At 38.2% G+C, this 19,142-nt stretch overlaps 1 protein-coding gene across 3 annotated transcripts in view; it reads left to right on the forward strand.

Moving 5' to 3' along the window:
- The first annotated feature begins 455 nt into the window (after positions 1–455).
- LOC119258990 (EH domain-binding protein 1) overlaps positions 456–19,142 on the forward strand; it is a 91,516-nt gene continuing 72,829 nt past the window's right edge. For 2 of the 3 annotated variants that reach the window (XR_008554306.1, XR_008554304.1), the window contains exon 1: positions 456–700. The gene's annotated coding sequence lies outside the window, so the exon portion shown is untranslated. The remainder of the gene's footprint in view (positions 701–19,142) is intronic. The other variant, XR_008554305.1, reaches the window with a different exon arrangement.

Genomic DNA, 19,142 nt, shown 5'->3' on the forward strand with positions numbered 1-19,142 from the left:
CTATGGAATCAGGAACTCACAACTTTTTCTCAATAGTCTGTAAGATCTGTGAGATCCTTGGCTGACAGTCTGTATTGTTTGCCATTCTTACATATCATTGCATCCTAGTATATCAGTTAAGCTTTGTAAATAGAGCAATCTACATATTTCTATGAACATTACCTCTCTGCAACAATAGCACACATTACTTTTATAAGTGAATTTTATCACGTTTATCACATACATTATCTCACTTTATCACCACAAAAAATCTCTACGGTTGGTACTATTATTTCTAGTCCATAGAGGAGAAATATGAACAGCAGACTGGGGTAATTTGCCTGCTGTCAAACAGCTGGCAAGGCAGAGGTCTTCTGACTTCCCTCTATTTTTCGCTCAGGGTCCCCCATTATGGCATCACAGATGCTACAAGGTGGTGACTGGGAATCTGCCCAGTTAATGGGTAACATCTGATTCTCCCTCCCAGAGAGACACTCTAGTGAGAGACTGTGAGTTTGGCAGGTCCAGACTAGGGTAGCACTGGGAAGCTGGCTAAAGCACAAATCCAGATGTCCATGGAGCAGGAAAGTGTGAAACAGGAAAAGTGATCTAGCATCTTGAGGAGCCATGCCAACCACCAAACCAGTGATTCTCAAGGTATGGAATACAGCCAACTGGTAGGGCCACAAGCATCCTCTGATGTTCCACATACTCATCCAAGGTACCAGTCTTTTCTTTGGAACTCACTAGCAAATGGCCCTTGATGCCCTAGGTTTTCACTGTGTGCATGCATGCATGTGTGTTTATGTGTGTGTGTGTGTGCGCATGTACACACACATAAGTTATTTACTAATAACTACTGAGTTTTTAAGAGTTAGTAGTACTTGGTAAAATATTTGGCACATAACTAAATTTACTGAAGGCTTAACTGGCTGCCAGACCATACTTGGCCTTGTCTACAAGGTTCCCACTATGAACATGCATAGGCAGGTTGTTGAACTACCCTCAGTTTTGGGGAAGATTGCTTTCTGTATTATTATCAGTGGTGTAGTAAGTTAGTTATTCTTTTCAGTGGTTACTATTCCTACTTTTTAGTTGTAAATTACCCTTCATTGACCGCTTTTGTCATCTACTAGTTTGAGGTGGATTGTTTAATTAACCTTACATTGTGATAGCAATGTCTATAAAGGTCAACACAATTTATGATCTGTAAGTTTTCTATAATAAAATGTTGAGACAAATATGAATCTTAGTACACATAGAAACCATTTATACCGATATTGTTAAAGGTATTCACATCATCTGCACAAAATGTGCTTATACAATAACTGTTTATTGCAATCAGTAAATTCTTTGAAAATCAGGAAAGCTTGAAGTATATGAGCCTTAGAGCTTTGTGTCCCACTTAGGGGGCACTTACCAAAAAAAAAAAAATCTGACAATTTTATTGGGTAGAGAGGGAGAAATGGGGTTCATTATAGTGAATGGAAAGAACCACAGAGACCAGAAGGGAGTGGACATTTGAAGGAAGCCTGGGTGGCAGAAACTGGTGAAATTTCTGGTACTGAAGAAATGATGCTTGCCATGTCCTTTCAGATGTCTGTGATCTCAGGCACAGATAGTGAAGGAGCAGTTAAAAGTAAACATGTCCCAGGTACCCCACAGTGTAGTCTGGTTTGTGCACTGTGCAAAAGTGCACCGCCAAGACAGATGAGGGCTGAACTCTTGCTTTCACTGACCATAAACCCCAGTCCCAGGGAAGAGAAACCTTTCTGCAATTTATCTGCCTCTACAGTATGCCTTTTAGTGAATAATTTAAAAGGCCTATATATGCAAGTTATGGCCTTTGAAATACTCTAAAAAGTCCTGCAATCCTGCTTTTTCATTGATATACTTGCAGTTGGCCACCTCCTGCTACCAACCTTCTCTGGTTGGCATTGTCATCATTTTGAAACTTAGAGAAGAGTCTAATAATGTGCTTATACTTTTGGCAAAGTTAGAACATGAAAAGAACAGAGCCAATGTACAAAATAATGTCTTTCTTCTGTTCCCTGAAACGCCAACAGGGAAAAACTCTCTAATACTACATAATAGACAGAAGAACCCAAATCTGTGGTGAGATATCCTTTTATCCTAAGACTATTTGGGTTGAATTCAGGCAAGAAGATATCATCTGTTTATTATTAAGAATTGAAAGCTCCTTAAATTAAGCAGGTGAAAACAGAGTTACCCTCTTCAAAAATATGTAATTTTCTGAACATTTACTTCTAAATTTTACATAATCATTTATCCTTGTATCTGTCTCATTTCAACAAGTGTAATTGTCTTCAAGTAAACCCGAGTGAATAGCAAGCTATCATTAAAGATACAGATGTAAAATAATATTTAGTATGGATCCTAAAAGCTATTTATGGTGTCTTGCCTAGTAGTTATTGAGAGCGATGAGTTAACATTGCGCTATTTCACAAACACATTTTACTTAGTTGCCATATTCCTTTCAGAATTCACATTTCAAAAGTGGCAATGGTAGTATCAATGGTTACTTTTATTTGATTTACCCTGGGTGAGTGGGTAACTGTTCATTTAGTATGAGTAAAGTTCTGGATTAATGTGTCTCTGGCACATTGGTCATGATCCTACAGGGATATGTGTTTGGGAAATTCCCATGTGGAGAAATTCCCAGGTCTTATTGTTCAAATTGTACAATTTGACATGTCCATTATTTTGTTTTCAGGTGGTTTATCAGCTCACAAAAGTCCAAACTATTGTATTGCTTTTTTAAAAAGAAAAATAAAACAAACAAACAAAAAATCCCCTTACCTGTAGTCAGTGGAATTTAAATTCCTGACAGTAATGGTCATGTTCCAGAACTTGCTCCCTAAAGTTATGGATGGCAAGCATTGTTTTTCTTAGTTCTTAACATGGGTATAAGTACCTAAATACAGAAACCTTGGAGGAAAAACCATAATAGGAGGTAAACGCAGTTTTTCAAAGATCCAGAAGAAGGACGAAAAGGGAATTACAGTAAAGGCAATATTTTCTCCCATTTTTCTTCCTCAAGACAGAGTAGGGTGTGTTGTTTCATTACCTTTATTTTTTTTAAATTTAATTTTATTTACTTATGCATACAGGAACTGGCATGTGGGCCAGAGGTGCAGGGGGTGAGAGGATTCAACAGAGACAAAGTGGGGAGAAGAATAGGCAGATCTACTGAAATGCACTGCTGAGGGGAGCAGACGGTGTGAGACAGGAGAGGTCTGCTGAGCTATGTGGGTAGCTCCCTGGCTGGGGATTGAACTTGGGCTGCAGTGGCCAGCGATAGCTTGATAGTGCTGAAACTTAACCTCTTATGCCACCAGGGAGGCCCCTCACTATCTTTTGATTCCTAGCCTGGGGTCAGCATTAGTCAGTAATAAAAAGAGTAGCTAGCATTCATATACATTAACTTACCTGAGTTCTGTAATAGCCATTACTATTGAACTTATTTTTAATACAGAGAGAACACAGAGCTTAGACAGACTCATCGACTCATCCAAGGCAGCTCTTCTAGTGAGGTACAGCCTGACTCCAAACCCTGTCTCCTGACTCCAAAGTCTATGTTTTGTGTTTTATCAGCATAATCTAAAAGCAAATGGTGTCCCTTTTTTATTTAACCTCCAACAATTCAAACTGCTTTAATCGATCCCCAAATAATGGAAAATTTACTTATCTATACTGTCAGTACCACATCTATCAGTTAATTCAGAAAACTCTTGGCTGCTGTTTTTATAACCATTAAATATGAAAAGCCTGACAATACCATAACCTCCCCCAGAGAGCCAAGGTGACATTAACTTAATATCCGGTCTGGAGGTTTTTCTGTAATCTCTGCAAATTGTACATTACAGATACTTTACCTAATTTTAAGCCTTTGTCATTCTTTTAATAATCAGTTTAATTATTCTAGCATTCACATTTTTCCTTTGGATAATTGTTTCCCATCTATTGTATGTTTTCCTCTACCTCTCCACAATCTACTTTTTTAATATTCCAGTTTCTTGTGCAAAGTCCTAGTAGGGCATTCAGCATCTGAAACAAGAATCTTAGAAAACCTTATGCCTGTTTACTATTGAAAATTTTTTTAATTATACATATAAATTTCTCAACAATAATAAAAACACTTAAGGTAGAGAATCTTTTTTTTTTTGCATACTTTTTTATTTTATATATTTTTCACATCATTTTTCATTTTTATATAATGTATGCATTTTCATCATGGTTATCGCCCCTGTAAAATTCCCACCCATCCCCTTATTTTGATCCTACTCTCTTCTCCCTCCCTGTAGTGTGTCTCTGGTTTATAGTTGCCTGTTGATTTTGATTTTGATTTTATTATAATAAGTCTTTTTCCTGGTCCCTTATTTAGGTTTTCTAAATTCCTATTATGAGTGAGACCATCCAGTATTTTTCTTTTTCTTTCTGGCTTATTTCACTGAGCATGATCCCTTCCAGCTCCATCCATGTTACTGCAAATGGCATGAGTTTATCTTTTTTAATTGCTGAGTAATATTCCATCGTGTATATGTAATGCATCTTCTTGATCCAGTCATCTATTTTGGGGCATGTGTTTTGTTTCCATAGCTTACCTCTTGTAAATAGTGCTGCAATAAAGATAGGGGTGCAGGTGCCCTTTTGAATTTATGTTTCTGTGTCCTTTGAGTAAATACCTAGGAGTGGGATTGCTGGATCATATGGAAGCTCCATTTTTTAGCAGATTAAGGAACCTCCACACAGCTTTGCACAGTGGTTGGACCAGTTTGCACTCCTACCAGCAGTTGCAGGAGAGTTCCTTTTTCTCCATATCTTCATCAACATTTGTTGTTGCTAGTTTTTTTTTTTTAATACATGCCATTCTCACTGGTTTTAGATGGTATCTCATTTTAGTTTTGTTTGCATTTCCCTGATTACAAGTGATGTTGAACATTTTTTTCATATGCCTGTTGGCTATTTGCATTTCCTTTTCTTTTCTTTTTTTTTTTTTTAAAGATTTATTTATTTATTTATTTATTTATACAAGCACTGGGTACAGTCAGAAGCGCGGGAGGGTGAGAGAATTCACCAGAGCCAGAGCGGGGAGCAGAGCAGGCAGAAGGACCGAAGTACACTGCTGAGGGGAGCATCGGGTGGCAAGAGAGGTCTGCGCGCCATGCGGGACCCTCCCCCGGTGCCCGGGGAGCAGCCGGGGATTGAACCGGCGTTGCAGAGGCTGCGGGCAGCTTCGCAACCCAGCGCTCAACCACTGCGCCACCGGGGAGGCCCTGCATTTCCTTTTCAGAGAAGTTTCTTTTTAACTCCGCTGCCCATTTTTTGATTGGGATTATTTACTTTGTTTTTGTTGAGTCTTGTCAGCTCTTTGTAGATTTTTGTGATCAGTCCTTTATCATTAGTGTTGTGTGCAAAAATTTCCTCCCAATCAGTGGGGTCTCTCTTTATTTTGGTTACTGTCTCTTTAAGGCAGAGACTATTTTTACAAAGACTAAAAGTTCTAGTGACAAAAACATTTTTAAAAATGGACTTAGCAACTGGTACTTGAGGGTTTCAAATGATTAAATTATATAACAACTTGTTTTCAAGATTAAATCTGAAACCATCACCAATAGAGTATGCTGTGCCGAATATTCAGAGATTTGAAACTAACCCCACAACTAAGCTGAAAACTGGCCTGTACTTTAGTCTTGCAGACCCAAGAAGCAAAAGGAGAAGCGTGCTTCATCTGAGCATTAGTTCAGAGTACAGGGAACATATAAACCGCCCCCCTCCACCTTCCACCCCAATTACCCTCTTCCACTGTCCCCATCCAAATTCTAGTACAAGAATTCTTACCAGAACATTTACTTTTCAAATGTTGAGGGATTTGTCCTTCTATATTTTTGCATATTTTCTATCAACCAAGAAACATGAATCTTGAAGAAAATCCTTGTGATAACTTCTTTATTAACTCTTTCAACTGGGTTACAGAGAAATCACCAGATGGGAAAAGAAAGTTCAGTTCCTAGCTAAAGACTTACTTTTATACAAAAAACTAAAAGCAAAACACAAAGACACCACACAAAAAATCCTGCCCTGCACAATGAGCTGCCCATCAGGATACAGGGTTTCTCCCTTTCCATTGTTAGTGTCCCTGGCTTCCACCACATACACTGTGCCACATTCCCTCTTTTCTCCTTAATAATTCTGAAATGAGGGTACTGAAGGCAAAGGAGAAAGGGATAAGGAGGTAGAAAGGGGGTAATCTTCAGGTTCTATAGGGAGAGGCCTATAGAGTAAGAGTTTCATTTTCTTTTTTTTTTTAAGATTTATTTATTTATGCACACAAGAACTGGAGTACAGGCCAGAGGTGCAGGGGGTTGGAGGTGAGAGGATTCACCAAAGACTAGAGTGAGGAACAGAACAGGCAGATTTACTCAAGTACACTGCTGAGGGGAGCAATGGCCGAGATAGGAGAAGTCTGATGCTCCATGTGGGTAACTCCATGGCTGGGGATAGAACTTGTACTGCAGAGACTGCGGACAGCCTCATAGTACTGTGCTTAACCCCTTGCACCACCAGGGAGGCCCAAGAGTTTCATTTTCCTTCCCCATCATTACTCACCTTTAGTTGTGACTAAAAACTAACCTTGCCATTTCTTGCAACATTTGGCAAATTAACTTTTGATTCCCATCAGCAGATTTGGAGAAAAGGAGAGAGGCGGGCACTTAAAAATTATTATTGTTTCCAACATTGCCATTGTGTTTGCTGATTTTAAGAACTGTTTTTGCATAAAACAGGGGGCAGGGAGGGAAACCTTCGAGTTTAATGAGAGGTCATTGGACTCTTAGTAGAAAAAAGATCTGGTTCTTCCAGGTATAGACCACTGGATAGAAGTTGACAGGTGGGACAGCCGAACCCACACACTTTCAGAGATTCATGCAGTAGCGTTTTTTAGGGGTAATGTGGGGGATATTTGGTGACAAAAGACAGTGACTGTAGAGAAAACAAAACAGTAGTCTGAAAATAAAGAGTCACAGCACTTTAGTCCTTTCTCTACCACTAACTAGTTATAACCTAACCTTGGGGAGTTGTAGTGCCTCATTTGCTCACTGGGGAGAATGACACATTGCCCTGTTTTCTTCCCAGGTAGTAGTGAATATCAAATAAGAAAATGTGCATGAAAATATGAAGTATTTAAAAACCTAAATAATGACTGAAATGTGGCAGTGTTCTAAGTAACCACTAAGGAGACTTATAACAGCACAATTCTATGCTATTTTCTGTCTTAATCTGAAGTCTAACAGATTATTTGTAGGAAATCTGACCTTGCCAGAAAAGTTGGCAGGCCATTTATGACCAAAACCATTGTGCTTCAGAGGGTAGAACTATTGTGGAGAATAACATAAAATAGTTCTACATAATACATAAATATGTAACAATAATTAGAACTACACAAAATACGGAGAAAAAAAAATGTCCCATTAGTTTGGCACCTGGAAGGAAATATCTAGTCTCTGGATGAATACTAGTGGGATATTTGGGAGACTGTATCCTATCAGAGGTGAATTACAGGGCAGGAAGTTAGGATAGTATCTAAGAGAACTTTGGTCAGGAGAGGTAAAGCACCTGAGCATATTTTTCCCTGAGGGCAAAATGTGATGGGAAGAACACAATTACTGTCATGAAATATTAAAGGGCCATTTCAGAGGAAATGATTAGATACTTGGTTCCAAAAGGCAGATCACAGGGCATAAGATGAAGTTGTATTGAATGATCTCTAAGTTCCCTTCAATAAAATTTTAATGTTCCAAAGTTACAGGGAGAGATGTCATGGCTCAGGACAAAACAATACTTTTAATAAATAAGAGTTTTCTTTCAATGGCAGACACCCAATCCTAGAAATATTCTGACATTTAGGAGGAGCATGGATTTAGGGAGCAAATACCTACATTTTGAGTGTAATCAAACTTAACAGCGAACCTTCCCCATTTGTAAGATATTTTGATTTTTTAGTAGAATGTGCCCATTGAAAGTGGTAAATAAGAGTCGATGTGTCCTTCACTGTCAGATGGGGTATATACAGTCTAGGTGGTGGTGATGGTCATTTTCTTCTGCCTTGCTTGGAAATTGCTAAGAAGCAGCTTTTCCAGTACCTTTGGATTAATAGTCTTTTTTCCACTTTATTTAGGTCGTCTTGTTGTTCATTGTAACCATCTGCAAACAGTTGCTTTTATAGGAGCTACAGAACCAGAGTCACATACTAGATTTCACCAAGAAAATCCTATAATCAGCTTGGAATAAGGATGCCATGGATTCTATTTTGCAGATAGTATGTGATAAACTGATTGACAAAGTCTAGAAATAAATCAAGATCATCCTGACATTTAGAAATCTGACAGATGGTAGCAGCTCTTAACTAGGTCATAGGCCTTTAATAAGTTAGACTATTTCCTTACCTTCTAGGCAGCTATTACAGCATGAATCTATGAGAAAACATTGCTGGATTTGGGGAAACAGTTTCATTATCAACTGAACTATACACTCTCTAAAGGAAATAATAAGGGCAGCAACAGCAAATTCACTGAATATTCTATTAAAATTGAAGTGAATCTCATTCCAACACAGCTATGAAGCAACTAAATATATAAATTAAATGCGTAAGAATGCTTGTGCACTAAGCAAGAAGTAGAAGACAGAAGAAAGGCCAAAAGAAACAATGGATAAGTTAGGATGCTTTCAGTCACAAATGCCAGAAAACCCATTTCAAAATGCCCCACACAAAGGAAATTTACTGGCTTAGATAAACTGAAAAGTTCAACTTGGCTGACCCCCAGGGATGCAGCTGACGTCAAGATAGCATTCCCACACACCCTTTACCCTTGATCTCTATGTCTCTCATCTTGGCTCATTCTCAGGAGTTTCCCTTTACCTGGTGACCACCAGAAACTCCAGGCTTACATTCTTTTCACTCCAAGTCAAATAGAGACCGTACCTCTTTCCCAGCAGTTTCAGCGGAAAGCTCAAAATTGAGTTTTATTGACTTGACTTGGGTTGTTTGCCCTAGTTTTTCACTAATGGTAGAGACTTAGGATGGATAATTGAGGTTAGCACATAAACCACAAGAATAGAAAGCTGGGAAACTAGAGGAGGAGGAATGAAAGGCAGGGAAAACTACAGATAGACACTTTTCTAGAATAGCTTCAAGAAAGGTGATACCATTATGCGTGGTTGGAAACTACAACAGGCAATAGACTCAGGCAGCTGGAGGTCCAGAGTTTGCCACTTTATGAACAGGAATTTCAGTGTCATTGCAGATTGGGATGCAGCAGCTGATTATTAAGCTGAATACCAAGCAGTTCTGGGGTCCGTGTGGCTTTTATTCAATGAGTAGGAGTTGGGCACACTTGGCATAATGTTCTCAGAGTGGTCTTATCAGGCACAAGTGTACATACATTGAAACTTACAATCTAGTAGTGCCTAGCAGGAAACAAAGAACAATTCTGTAAGAGTATGTAGGTGTGCATAGATGTCAAATGCAAGTGTCAGTGGCCTTGCTGGTGTATCATTGATAAAGAAGGCCTCAGAAGAATGTGACTGCCTAGTGATGGTCCTGGAAGCTCATCTTCCATGTAGCAATCGGTAAAGAAAGGAAGAGACAATAAGTTCAGATCTGGGCTAGACTCTGTTTTAGATGGGTTAGTGGGGTGGTATTACTCCTTGAAGAGGAGGAAAGCTAGTAGAACATTGCTTCTGCTCCATTTTGGAGGTAGGTGGATAGGTCTGGACAAAGAAAAGCTTTTCAGCAAGTTGAAAATTGGGCTCTTATTCAAAGAAGGGAAAAGTCACACCAGAGAAATGAGGGAAGGACTGGTATTCTCTGAGGGCATGAATTGAGCCATTGAGTTTTAGGAGCCATTGATCTGGTTTTTGAACACACCGAGAAGGCACTGGTATATTTGGTCCTTGGGACAGTCTCTTTTGCCCACAATTACCAAACTTAAGTCACTGTCAAGTCTGGATATGTTTTTTACATGTATTTGTATTTCTAAGTGCTATAGAAAGCAGTAAAGGTCATCAGTGATTTAAAAGGAAAATCATTTTCTTCCAGCTTCCTTTTCATGAAGTCCACCAGAAAAAGAATGAAAGAAAGAGTGGAAGGAAGGAAGGGAGAGAGGGAGGGAGTAAGACAGAAAAGGAGGGAGGAAATGGAGGGAAAAGGAGAAAAGGAAACAGGGAAAGTGAAAAGGAAAGAGAAGGAGGGATGAAGGGGAGAAGAATGAATTCGTTTTCTAAGGCTACCATGACAAGGTACCACAAACTAAGTGACTTAAACAATGGAAATATGTCATCTGACAGTTCTGAAGGCTAGAAGGCCAAGATTGTGACATAAATGGTGTCAGTTCCATCTGAGCACGTGAGGAAGTCTCAGATGTGTCCCGTCTGTGTCCCTCCTTTAGCTTCTGGTGACTGCTGGCAGTCTTTGATATTCCTTGACTTGTAGATGCATCACCCCGATCTGTGCCTTCATCTTCACGTGGTGTTCTCTTGTGTGGGTGTCTGTGTCTAAATTTCCCCTTTTTTATAAGACACAAGTCAGATTAGTCCCCCTACACCCCATGACCTTATCTTAGCTACCTTTGCAATGACCCTAACTCTAAATAAGGTCAAAATCTGAGATACTGAAGATTAAGACTTTACCATAAGAATTGGCAGGGGGAACACGACACAATAGTTCATAATCTGGCTCTATGTTTTGCTCCAGTGTTTGAATTCTAGAACTATGTTTAATACTATGCTTGGGGTGGTGGTATAGGCTTTAGAGTTCCCTCTTTCTCATCACCGAGATCATCATGATGTCAGAAGGATAGAAGATAGGATTCTTCTAGCTTGAAAGATTTATATTTCTTTTAAAGCAAAAATTGGAGGAAAATCAAATTTTATTTCTGTATAAAGGAACTGATTCTTTAATTTTCCCAGTGGGAGAAGGGAACCCTTTGTTACTTTATTCTAAATAGACACAGGAAGATACAATACTTCTCTCTTCACACCCCCTCTTTGAAAGAGAAGCGTGAAAGGGGAATTGGTGAGTTCCTAATTTGACTTCTGAGAATAACTTCTCGTTATAAACCAAGTGATCACACGTCACAGCAAATGCCCACTTGCCCAGTGTGAGTGAAGCTTTGTTCTGAACAAAAGGCAGACAGCCCTGCATTTAACTGCAGTGAAGTCCTTTGTGGGACAGACAGGAATAACATGCATGATTGCAACCCATAAATAATACACCTCATGTCATCTGCATTTTACCTACTCTTTAGGACAGAAGGTGCTATTCCTAGACAAGCCAGTGTTAATCCTGGACTCCTAACTCCAAGGCCAACTGTTACAGGGAGTGACATTTCCCTTTACCTCTTCCTCTCCCTGTATTTTCAGAGCAGTCAAGCATAACTAAGTGGGCAATTTCTACCCTGATCACTGAAGCTCTAAAGATAGGGCGCTGAACCCACTAAACGATGAATACATGCCATATGGAGCTAACGGCAAGTTCGGATGTAAATTATCTCTGTATTGCTCTCTGCATTGCAGATAAAAAGTCCCTTGTGTCATCTCTTTGTACTGAGCTGAGTGTATCTGCGAACAGCTAAAATCACTGAGAAAAGTGGAACACTTAGTTTCATCTAAAAAGTACGGGGTATTGCTTGCATTAATGATTAGTGAATGTTTTAAAAACATTGTTTGATATTATACACAGTTTATTTCATTTGAAATATTGTATTTTAAGCAGACATTTGAATCTTTTGGTCAGCTGTATTAATATTGCAGTGCAGTGTGTAAGAAATGGAGTCAAGACCCTGTTTGGGTTCCTGCACTGACAATAACATTTTGCCAACCAAGCGCTTGCAGATTACCAGCAACTGTTCCAGGCACCTGATGTAAGTTCTATCATTTACTCTTCACAATGATTCTAGAAGGCAAGTCCTGTTATTTTACTTCATATATGAAGAAAACATTCAAATAGTTACTGGAAGATCTGAATTCAAATCCACACTATCAGCCACAAAGCCATATTCTTTCCCATACCCTATGTAACCTCTTGCCTGCTAGATGTTTTGATCTGAAGTAGATAGAAATCCTTTCTAGGTCTCTTTTTAAAGAGGGCTTGAATTAAATATGCTCTAAGATCCTTTCCAGTTCTAAACACTGTCTATGATCATTCTCTCTTTATTTTTCAAAAAAAAAAAAATGTCAATAAGTCTTTTATTTAAATACTGGCTTCTTGGGCCTCCCCGGTGGCGCAGCGGTTGAGCGCTGGGTTGCGAAGCTGCCCGCGGCCTCTGCGGTGCCGGTTCGATCCCCGGCTGCTCCCCGGCCACTGGAGGAGGGTCCCACATGGCGCGCAGACCTCTCCTGCCGCCCGCTGCTCCCCTCAGCAGTGTACTTCGGTCCTTCTGTCTGCTCTGCTCCCCACTCTGGCTCTGGTGAATTCTCTCACCCTCCCGCGCTTCTGACTGTACCCAGTGCATGTATAAACAAAACAAACAAACAAACCAGCAAACAAATAAATAAAGCATGCCTCTATCAAAAAATAAATAAATAAATAAAAAATAAAAAAAAAAATAAATACTGGCTTCTTTAAACTCTTAAGCAAACCCTACTTGATGAGGAAGTGGGGGGATCATTTTTTGTTTCAGAGATTCAAAACAATAGAGTTCAGAACAGTTTCACCTTGGGCCCATCTCCCTGTTGATCTATAATATTGTTTTAGAGTAGTGCAAAAGGGACATAGGCAATCCCAGCTGTATTCGCAGAGGTGCTGAAGTTCTCAGATTATGTATGTGTGGGCTGTGCTGTTGGGTTTCCCCTCTTTGTAGAAATACAAGCTATTTAGGAATTTCAAATAGCCCATCATTACTTTGCTAAGTTTCTGGGTATTCCTACCTAGATTCAATAAAAATACATTTGTGACAAAGCCTGTCAATTCCTCATTGAATTCCTCCCCATTTAAAAAAAAAAATAGATTGATGTACCAATGTAAATACATGAAACCAGCTATGTTCTGTGAAACTCTAAGTGTTCTAATACAAAGAAAAAAGATATTCCCTTAAAGATACTTTTATTAGGCTCCAAATTTTGCCCAGACCAGTTGTGGAAAGATTAAGGAGACAAGATGTTGTGTGTCGTTTTAAGTTTGGAGTTGAAAAGATTTAAGGAAAGATAGCAAGAATGAACCAGTCCCACATTAGTTACTGATGAAGATTTCAAATTAAATTAACCAAGAAATTTATTTTTTTTGTTTACCATAGTTAATAAGTACACAGAATATTAGATGAGACTACTTTTGAAAGAATAGCGGAACTTCATAGAAAAGTAGACTCCAGGAAAAAATTTTCTGCTTTCTTTTTCAATGGAACTTGGCCCTCACAAAAGCAATGAAGTGATTATATTGTGTAGCAGATTTTAAAAAAAAAATGAATTATCTCTTTCAGACTCTGATTTTTAGTTTGAGAGAGAATTATTAATGAAAGTAATTTATTATTGCATGTACATACATGTTGGATATTTCAGATAGCATGAATGATCAACATCAACCCCTCCCTTATATGGTAGCAATTAACCAAAAAAGACTATGCTATGTGCTCCCCTCAGAATGGACAAAAGGAAGGAAATCTGCATTTCTGAGTACTTTCTGTGTGAGAGATACATTACTAAATTTGCTTTATCACTTTGCCTTTCCTCCCACTTAGCTTTAATCATAAAGTAAGCAAAAGAAATCACTTTTGAAATGGACAACTCAAAATAAGATCATTTTTTCCATCTTTTCAACAACTTGGAAGTTGTGATTAGTCCTTTTTTTTTGGTGCAGGATACATGTTTCAGATGACTATTCTGGCTTTGATTCTTGGAGGGCACTGGTATGTATATTAAGAAGGCCATCTGCACACAACCCCACAAAATGATGTGTACATCCCATTACATACTCAGCAGTTCCAGAAGTGCATGTGTATGAATCACTTGGAACCTGCTTTTAACGGTCACTAAGCTAGCACAAATATTTAAAAATTTAAAATGATCTTTCCAGGTTTGTAATCATTTTTATCAAGAAGGATCATTAAATGTAATAAAACTCAGTTAGTCTTATTGATTATAATACAGACTTAATGCCTTATCAGTGAATGATGGACATAAGAAATAGCAGTAGTAACTGTAACCAAAATAGAGAAAATCAAGTATAGTAGTAGGAAAAGACAAAAACAGGCTAGTTCAGAATCTGCTGTGGCATACCTTTCAGAAACAAGATCTCTGCTAATATTGGGATAGTTTTTAAAAATTATGTGTTTATTAACTAGAGCTAAAAATATCTATGTTATGATTACATTAACATCAAATCCCACTTTGCTGCATATTTGTCTATCCTTGTCTTTAAAGTGAGTTTTACTCCTTCATGCATGAATAATAAAATATGCATGGAAAACATTTGTAGCTTTGTCATTTTTGTAATTTCAAGAAGTGGAAAATGATTTCTTACCAAGATTCTCTAGTATTTAGTATTTCCTCATATGGCAGATTACACATGGATGTTGTTTTAAAAAAATGTTTCTGGACTTACAGCAAACTGTGGTAAATCAGTTTATTAATCATACTATGATAATTGAAATTTTAGGAAGAACTGCCCAGTAGTAGATTGACTATGACATCTTGTAGTAATCTAGGAAACTGTGAGGGCAATCTGGTTAAATCAGTCACCTACAGCACAGCACTCACTGAATGGAACTTCTGGGTGCCTCCTTTGGACTAGTTTTAAAAGCCCACCCAGGAAAGACAAGGTGAATGTGTTTTTAAAAATAGAGTTTTTGAATCAAACAATTCAAAAATAATTATTGAATAAAATTGTGAGTAAAACCCAGCCAGTTATCAAGCCATGGGAGGTTCTAGTGGCCAAGAATTCATGATTTTTAGACTTTGTTGCCCACCAGCTATTGTTCGTATGCCTCCCAAGCAAATGCTTAACTAACCATATAGATCTAGTCAAAATTAGGAAACTGGAGTAGACTTAAAAAGGAAACTAGAATGCCTCTGGAAACTAAGGAAAGATCCTACCCTCTCCCTATGAGGAATCAATTTCAAAATCACAGTATTTGGAATTTTCAGGCTGATCTCAGCTGATGTGAAAATGCTAGGGAGAGGAGGCAGGTGCAGTGATGACAAACAGATTTGTGCAGTTCTAAGTTATTTTTACCACTGTCTGCAAACTTTTGAAAGATCAAATCAAGGAACTTACAAGCTATTAGATTAATTAAAAAAAAATTCCTTCCAAAAAGAGGGCTTTAACTTTTTAAAAAAGAGTAAACTGTTCTTCTCCTATCATCTTTACTCTTCATGAGCCCAGTGTAGTAACTGGGTTAGTTTACATGTGACAAGGAAAAAAGCCAAAATGACTATTGCTTATGTGATTTCTGTTTACTTGATTTTACATAGAACTGGGGTATAGGCGAGAGGTGTGGATGGTGATAGGATTCACCAGAGACAGAGTGGGGAGCAGAACAGGCAGATCTATTGAAATATGCTGTTAAGGGGAGCAATAGGCACTACAGGATGTGTCTGTTGCGCCAGATGGTTTAACGCCATAGTCAGGGATGGAATTCAGGTCGTGGCGGTGGTAGCACTGAAACTTAACTCCTAGGCCACCAGGGAGACCCTTATATTATTTCTGTTTCACGTAACAGAAGTCTGGTGGTAAGCAGTTCTTGGCAAACATTGTTCTGTAAATTTGTGAGAGACCCAGGTTCCTTCCAGCTTGCCATTTTGCCCTCCTCCTTCCTCATAGTCCAAGAGAGCTCTAGTTAATCTATATTCTGGCAAGTAGGTGGGTTTTCTCCCTTTCAGGAAACTTTCTAGATGTAACACACAAGATAGCCAAACTGAGGCAAATAGCCACATCTAACTGTAAAGGAAAGCTCCAGGTCTTTAGTTGAATGCAAATGGTTCTGCTAAAATATGGGGTTCTTAATGTTAGAGAAGAAAAGGAGAATGAGAATGGAGTGGTAACTAGTAATCTTTGCCTTCAGACTTAGGTGGGGGTCAGGGAAAGCTAGAACCCATATCTGCTTACTCCAGGTGTAAGTCACTTTCAAGTTAAGGTCTCTGCAATAGAATATTATATTTTGCTGAGTTCTCCAGCATATTTCATCTTCTTGTGACTTTTGGTTAGATTTGGCTGCAGAACAATGTAACTGCTAAGTGCCTTTGGTCAGCCATCTGTTTTTGTATTTTTTATATTTAGTATCTGCTTATGTGATATAAATCACATATGTAATCATTATCCTTCGTGTGTCCTTTTTGAAGTATACAGTTCAGTGATTTTTTTAGTATGTCTACAGAGTTGTGTACCCATCACCATTGTCTAATGTTTAGAATATTTTCATCACCCCAAAAAGGCACCTCATACCCATTGGTAGTCACTCCCACATTTCCATCTTCCCCAAGACTCTGACAACCACTAATCTACTTTTTATCTCTTTGAATTTACATATTATGGGCAGTTATGTAGTGAAATCATGTAATATTATGGTCTTTCGTGACCAAGTTCTTTCAATTAGTATATTTTCAACGTTTCATCCATGGGATAGCACGTATCAGTTAGTATGTCATTCTTTTATAGTTGAATAATATTCTATTGTATGGATAGCCACATTTTGTTTATTCATCAGCAGATGGAATTTGGGGATTACTTTTTGCCTATTATGAATTTACTTTTTGCCTATTATGAATGCAGTTGTGAGCACTCAGTTCCTGTGTATGTGTGTTTATATGTTTTCATTGCTGTTGGTTATGTCCCTAGGAGAAGAATTGTGGAATCATACCCTAACTCTGTTTAACATTTTAAGGAATTGCTGAATTGTTTTCTAACATAGATGTTCTTTTTTACATGTCCATAAACAAGGACATGTTTGCTGCAACCTCACAAAGACTTGTTTGCCTTTGATTTTTATCTATCTTAGTGAGTGTAAGCAGTATCTTGTTTTGGATTATCTTCTTTGGAGAAATATCTAATATTTAATTCTGTACCAATTTCCAAATTGGATTATTTGTCTATTGTTGAGTTGTAATAGTTCTTTATGTAGTCTAGATATCTCATTCTTCAGTTATATGATTTGCAAATATTTCCTCTCATGTGTTGGCTATCTATCACTTTTTTTTTTTAAGATTTATTTATTTATTTATACAAGCACTGGGTACAGTCAGAAGCGCAGGAAGGTGAGAGAATTCACCAGAGTCAGAGCGGAGAGCAGAACAGGCAGACTGACGAAACACACTGCTGAGGGGAGCAGCGGGCAGCAGGAGAGGTCTGTGCATCATGTGGGACCCTCACTCGGTGGCCAGGGATTGAACCAGCGCTGCAGAGGTTGCAGGCAGCTTTGCAATCCAGCGCTCAACCGCTGCACCACCGGGGAGGCCCTATCTATCACTTTCTTGATGTTACCTTTGAAGTAAACATTTTTTTAATTTTGATAAGGTCTAATTTATCTATTTTTCTTTTGTTGTTCTTGCTTTTTATTATCTCGTCTAAAAAAACTACTGCCAGGACCACAGTCACAAGGATTTACTCCTGTTTTCTGCTAAGAGTTCTATAGTTTCAGCTTCTCACTTTAGATCAATGACTCATTTTTGCTTATTTTTGTACATGGTTCTGTTTTTACTCTTGATATTCACAGCACATTAAAGAAATCATTGTTTCTTTCTGAAAAGTGTTCAAATAGCCTCAGCAAGTCATACTGGAATAAATTGATTCTTTTGGCTGAACTGCCATTGGAGTTACAAACAATATATTCTAGAAAAAGCAATATGTTTTTTTGTTTATAATTGATCATAGATAATCTATAAAATAACTAAAATTGACTTATGATTACTCTCCTCTTCATAGTTGGGTATAAATAATTGAATTAGAAATTGACATATTTAGGAACAATATTTTCCATGTTTCCAATGGATATTATCCTGCTTTCATGATTCGTTATGGGAATGGTGGATATAAACTTTCAATTTTTGGTCAATCAGAAAGTTAAAATTGCATTAAAATAGCCCTAAATGGGAAAATAACCCCAACCATCTTTTTTTTTTTTTTTAAAGATTTATTTATTCATGCATACAAGAGCTGGGTTACAGGCCAGAGGTGTGGGGTGGGGGTGGGGTAGGGTGTAGAGGATTCACCAGAGACAGAGTGGGGAACAGAACAGGCAGATTGACTGAAATACACTGCCTAGGGGAACAGCAGGCGCAACAGGAGAGATCTGCTACATCATGTGGGTTGCTTCTGGGCAGCTGGGGATCGAACTCTTGCTGCAGAGGCAGCGGATTGCTTCATAGTGCAGTGCTTAAACCCCTGCACCACCAGGGAGGCCCATAACCCCAACCTTCTTAAGACAACAAAAGCTAGGTTATTATAATGAAAACAACTGTCAAGAAATTCGAAGTGCCTCTGTTTGATTTTATACAAATATGTCCAATTATTAAAGGCAACAATTTTAAAATAATAGCATTAGACCTGAAAGGGGTCCTACAGGTTGATCTCTTCCAGCCTTCACCTCCAGGGAGCAAAGTATCATTTTCCCAGTTCCCACTTCACAGCTGAAACAAATGAAGCAATTCTTCTCTGCTTCATTTCTTGGCTTTTCAGTTTGGGGTTCTCAGGTGGACTTGCTCTAGTAGAGGTGGTTGTCAGAGCATTCTCATCTTTATACCTCCCAATCCAAAAAAGAAGCTGTTTATCTTTCCTAATCATTCTGTTTCCACCAGTCATTCAAGAATTGTGTGTGCTTGGCTTGACTTGGAGATATAAACATAACAGTAACCCAGTTCTCTGAATTTCAGCCTCATCCTGCGCTCTATGTGTTTTTCCATAACCCACTTGCATGTCTTCAGACTATAAGACAATTTCATTTTATATAAGATCTATTTCATATATCTCTTTTGTCTTAGACTGTTATGTGAATATTTTATAAGATTACATTTGGTATACTTTACATTTTATTATTTGTACACACTTTTATGAATTAAGTTTAAATTCCTTGAGGTTGTCAATTGTGACATACGTTTTTTAAAAGTTCAACACTTTTATACATAGTAGGCAGTTGAAAAATACTTGCTTATTTGAGTCA

The sequence above is a fragment of the Talpa occidentalis genome, unplaced genomic scaffold, assembly GCF_014898055.3.
Source record: "Talpa occidentalis isolate TD23 unplaced genomic scaffold, MPIMG_talOcc4v2.1 talOcc4.5, whole genome shotgun sequence".
Taxonomy (NCBI): domain Eukaryota; kingdom Metazoa; phylum Chordata; class Mammalia; order Eulipotyphla; family Talpidae; genus Talpa; species Talpa occidentalis.